This window comes from Schistocerca americana, chromosome X (genome assembly GCF_021461395.2).
Source record: "Schistocerca americana isolate TAMUIC-IGC-003095 chromosome X, iqSchAmer2.1, whole genome shotgun sequence".
NCBI classification, from domain to species: Eukaryota; Metazoa; Arthropoda; class Insecta; order Orthoptera; family Acrididae; genus Schistocerca; species Schistocerca americana.
The window spans coordinates 641,641,379-641,647,378 of record NC_060130.1 but is presented as its reverse complement, the minus strand read 5'-3'; the positions used below and the strand labels follow the sequence as shown (position 1 = coordinate 641,647,378).

The 6,000-nt window shown below is 35.9% G+C and overlaps 1 protein-coding gene across 1 annotated transcript in view; it reads right to left on the bottom strand.

The window, feature by feature from the left end:
• Positions 1 to 2,696: 2,696 nt before the first annotated feature.
• Positions 2,697 to 6,000, bottom strand: part of LOC124555369 — a 164,078-nt gene continuing 160,774 nt past the window's right edge. Inside the window, exon 5 of the mRNA XM_047129259.1 lies at positions 2,697 to 4,324. The gene's annotated coding sequence lies outside the window, so the exon portion shown is untranslated. The remainder of the gene's footprint in view (positions 4,325 to 6,000) is intronic.

Below are 6,000 nucleotides of genomic sequence, written 5' to 3'. Positions count from 1 at the left end.
GCCCCCTTAGATTGTTTGCAGATAACGCTGTAATTTACCGTCTAGGAAAATCATCAGACAATTAATTCAAATTACAAAATGATCTAGAGAGAATTTCTGTATGGTGCGAAAAGTGGCAATTGGCATTAAACAAAGAAAAGTGTGAGGTCATCCAAATGGGTACTAAAAGAAATCCGTTCAATTTTGGGTATACGATAAATCGCACAAATCTAAGGGCTGTCAATTCGACCAAATACCTAGGAATTACAATTACGAGTAACTTAAACTGGAAAGACCACATAGACAATATTGTGGGTAAGGCGAAACAAAGACTGCGCTTTGTTGGCAGAACACCTGGAAGATGAGACAAACACGCTAAAGAGAGCCTGCATTACACTTGTCTGTCCTCTGCTGGACCATTGCTGCCCGGTGTGGGATCCTTACCAAGTAGGGTTGACAGAGGACATCGAAAAAGTACAATGAAGGACACCTCGTTTCGTGTTATCGTGCAATATGGGTGACAGTGTCATTGATATGATACGCGAGTTGGGGTGGCAGTCACCGAAACAAAGGCGATTTTCTTTGCGGTGAGATCTATTTATGAAATTTCAATCACCAACTTTCTTTTCCGAATGCGTAAGTATTTTGTTGACACCCACCTATCATCATAATAAAATAAGAGAAATCAGAGCTTGAACAGAAAGATTTAGGTGTTCCTTTTTTACACGCGCCATTGGAGAGTGGAATGGTAGAGTAGTAGTAGTAGTAGTATGAAAATGGTGCGATGAACCATCTGCCCGGCACTTAAGTACGAATTGCGGAGATACCATGTAGATGTAGAAGTAGAAGCTGAGAAGTGTGAGAATTTTTTTTTTCCCCCTGAGGAGTTTCATTAAAATTGTTTGAGAAATCCTGCAGATTGGCAAGCTTGTGCATTTGCTGTCCACACAGTCAAGTAAACCTGCTGTCTGATGCACAGCTCCATGGCTCCACTATACCTGGATGCGAAGCAGCACTGTGGCAGCTGTCCAAAGTGCACCTCTTCTCCCCTGCGTTGCTCCACCTTAATCTAGGACTTACGTGCATGCTTGTCACCTGCCATTTGCTTTGGGAAATAAGTGAGTAGTCCCGTGTGTGGGTGTGCGAACACATGTGCAATATATGATCTATAATAAAAGACAATTTGTGGAACTGGAGTTATTTAGATCACCAGAGGATGATTTTAAATTATTGCCAAACATAAGGAACTTACCAGCAATGACAAAATTTATGAAAAAGGTGTTAATTGGATGAATACAGCTGCAGAATGGGTGTAGTTAGGTCTGCAGGAATAATCTTGCTTTGGGATTAAAATACTATAAACTTAGTGCTGTCAAATCAGTGTGAATTTTGTTTACTCTTGTCATATTAATAACAGTATTTTGGTGGGAGTTTTGATTAAAATCTGAGAATTGTAGATAGGGCACGTTTCAGAAGGCACACAGTTAATCAGCTTCTTGGCTGTACCTTGGAAGTAAGTTTGTCTTCCATGCTGTCGTGAATGTTGAGCCCGACTGCCAATTAAAATTCAGACAGTTGAGTTAGCTAAAAAGGGGAGTACAGCAAATTACATCTTGCAAATTTTACAAACATACCACACATGGCAATGTGGAAATCTTTCTATTCTTATCTTGGAAAAACCCCCATTTTTCTTAGTGTGACAAATATGACGCTGGCTAAAATAAATGACTTACTTTCAACACTGTACATTCAGAGATATGATATATTAATCCGGTGGTTCAAACTTATCTTTCCACTGCAGGTACCAACATATATGATATGGTGAAAACTGAAATTGACAATATATACAATGAAGTGGTTGTTTTAGATATAGAAATTAAGAAACAGTTTAATAGTGACCATTTATAAGTATTCTACGCATGGAGGACTTATTTTATGCACAGTTATTTGATATGACTAGCTAATTCCAGCTCTAAATTTAGTACAAATACATTACAGATCATGGTCGTATTACTATACTGCCATGACAAGTAATTACCAAAAATAAGGGACTACATTTTAAACAATCTGGCCATTTCATCTATTACGTAGGCCCCTTAAAAGAAGACCACCACCTTCTCTCTGCCACTATCTCAATGCAAATTACTTTCAGTGGCAATGAGGAAAAGGTTGGGGGGGGGGGGGTGTATTGTCACTTGTTTGTGCAGACCACTCACAAGCTCCCATGTTCGGTAGTTTGGTTATAAAAGCAAAATTTGTACCAGCAGATAATGCCAATATTTTGGCAGTAGTGACAAGAATTGTGATGGTGGCATTGAAACTGTAATTGCATGATTAAAATAAAAAACAATGACTTTTAGTTGTGCATACAGAATGTCCTAACACTTACAAACATTAACTATTGGATCAGTGATGTGTGCCATCACCAAACCACATCAATCATATGAGATAGTGAACTGAATTGCTTTCAGTGTTGACTGTGTAGCCATTAGTAACTTTGCCAGAATTCTATGAAATAATAAATTGTTCAGTGTATGACACACACACACACACACACACACACACACACACACACACACACACACACAGAGAGAGAGAGAGAGAGAGAGAGAGAATAATTTGTATAACAAATAAACATTAAATCCAAGCAATACTGTGGAGAAAAAATTTATTGGTTCAGCCAAGTATAAATAATTGGTGCTTAATAAACTGATACATAAATAACTGGAATGGAATCACAAGATCACATATGTACAATAAGCACAAAATATACCAAAGACATGTAATATGTATATTGTTCTGTGTAAATGGAAATAAAACTTGAAGACTATAGTGAATATTACATACTACACACAATATTTTTCATACATCACAGAATATTACATTCAAATTCAAATGATAACAACAGCTTAAACAGTTTAAAGTGAATAAAATTTCTTTAAAACAAGTGGTACTACATTTAACCTACATGACTGAAAATGCAAATTAATGGGTCTTAGTTGGTATAATAGTACTGTTATTTACTAAATTTTAAATTAGCTGTTAAAAAGGTTATTAATAAATTTTTCAACAAGGAAGTGCGGCCTTCTGCAAAATGCGCAATATTTTTCCATGGAATATAAAAAGAATTAATCACTATACCACACTTTGTGTGTTCTTTCTAAAGTCACACCCTAGATACAGATAGAGCAACATATATGGTATACATACAACACACTGTTGTGTCACTTCTAATACCTCTTTGAACACCATCACTTTATGTAAACTACGGTGAATACATGGTTTTGCATACACAGAATATTGAAAACTTATTTGAGCACAAACTTATATCATACACTTTCTGCTATTACATCAAAGTTATAACATTACATTACACCTTTCATACACAAAGCAAATGCTCTATGATTCAATAGCAAATGGAATCAAGACACTCGAAATATAAAGAATCACAGGAACTTTGTTATATATTTATTTACAAAAATATTATTCAAAATTTCCATCTTTCCAGATTGTATTAAAAAGAAACGAAATATAAAAAAAGTGCTGAACAATGCATCACAGAATTTTTAGAATGCATCTGTTTCAAAAATTTGTACAATTTCACGAGCAGCAGACAACTGCATAATAATGCATTTCAGGTATGTAAAGTTATAAATTATTAAGTTATTTAGGTTACACATGACTAGACAGTCTTTAACACTAATGATCAGATACTTAAGCTACATACATCACATTGCACACAAAATATGGGAACATAAATCATCTACATACAGTCACACACTGGAGTGCTATTTTCAGGCAATAATAATTTCATACATAATAAATGATGAAAATATAACACTGGAATACTTGAATTCTCACACGTAGCACTAACACACATTTACAAATATTCACAATACTGGTAATTTTATCCCTCCTACATGGCATTTCATACATTAAATATCACCTAGCAAAAACTATCAGCCACTTAGAATATACCATTTCAATATATGGAATTGACTCCTTGGCTTCTTTAAACCAAGTACAACTAAATCAACATCTCAGAATAATTTAATGAACAATGACTGAACATCTAGTTTACTAATGCATTGGGCAATGAGAGGAGTGATTATACTTGCAAACTTCATAAAATGAAAAAAAGTACAACAGGTAAGATTCAACAGCCACAGAAGTATGAATATACAAATTTTAGATAAAATCTCATACAAAAACTTCACTCATGACTTATCACTCTCTGATCACTTTCTTTTCCAATACTTCTCTGGAAGACTAGAGTTAAAAGCAACCTTCCATCAAGCTCACCAAGAGCTGCACTCATTAAATATTAAATGGTCTTCAAAGACAGCTGAAAAAACAAAATAGACATTTATATAATAAGCACATTATGTCAGTAATGACAGACTAAAACTAGAAATAACTGAATTCTGTTTACAATCCTAAATGCTCAAAATTCAAACAATATTACAGTCAATAGACAAAAATCACATTCTTAAGCAAATTAGTCAATCAGAATAAGGCACTTGTGGTAAACTATAAATACAAATACAAATGTCACAAATTTGAGATATGCATATTTGTTATATGGAGGGTACTTTTAATAAGAATCAGTGAGAGAAGAGGCAACAATTGGACCGGGCACGTTTTCTAAAAATTCCTTTGCTCTCTTGTGTATTCTAAGAAATTAAATTTAGTCAGTACCAAACAACATAAAAAGAAGAAAGAGGAAGCTATACAGGGTGTTACAAAAAAGTACGGCCAAACTTTCAGGAAACATTCCTCACACACAAAGAAAGAAAATAAGTTATGTGAACATGTGTCCGGAAACCCTTACTTTCCATGTTAGAGCTCATTTTATTACTTCTCTTCAAATCACATTAATCATGAAATGGAAACACACAGCAACAGAACGTACCAGCGTGACTTCAAACACTTTGTTATAGGAAATGTTCAAAACGTCCTCCGTTAGCGAGGATACGTGCATCCACCCTCCATCGCATGGAATCGCTGACGCAGCCCTGGAGAATGGCGTACTGCATCACAGCCGTCCACAATACGAGCACGAAGAGTCTCTGCATTTGGTACCGGGTTTGCGTTGAAAAGAGCTTTCAAATGCCCCCATAAATGAAAGTCAAGAGGGTTGAGGTCAGGAGAGCGTGGAGGCCATGGAATTGGTCCGCCTCTACCAATCCATCGGTCACCGCATCTGTTGTTGAGAAGCGTACGAACACTTCGACTGAAATGTGCAGGAGCTCCATCGTGCATGAACCACATGTTGTGTCGTACTTGTGAAAGCACGTGTTCTAGCAGCACAGATAGAGTATCCCGTATGAAATCACGGCGGTGAATCGAGGAAGTACAGTACATACTGACAAAACTAAAATGAGCTATAACATGGAAATTAAGCGTTTCCGGACACATGTCCACATAACATCTTTTCTTTATTTGTGTGAGGAATGTTTCCTGAAAGTTTGGCCGTACCTTTTTGTAACACCCTGTATACTGAAAAAAGAAAACCTCCTTTGATTCAACTCTACATTGACGTGAATAGGGTGACAAATAATGGCGGGAATCCTAAAAGCCAGCAGCACTATAATCAATGTTTCCATGATAGTGCGGAGTATTAAAGTAATGACAATTTTTTTTGTTCTACACCAACTTTTCCTTCACTACGTTTCACTTCACATAACAAAAAGGCTTTTGTCTGTATTTCAAAAGGAGAGGTAGGGTTTTAAATCCTATCAATGACAAGTTCACTGAAGATAAGGTACAAACTTAGAATGATCATTGGCCCTGTCCTTTTCAAAGGAACCATACTGTAATTTTCCAGAAGTGTTTTAAGGTATCCACATAATGATGAGACGTTGACTTGAACTCCTGACTGCAATGCCGTCAATATTAAATAGACCATAACAGTCTCAAAAACAAAATATTTGTGAAAACTGCAACATTAAGATGGACACAAATTACTGAAATTTGCTTAATATAAAGGGTGGGTAAATAAAATTAAACAGTTATGATTAC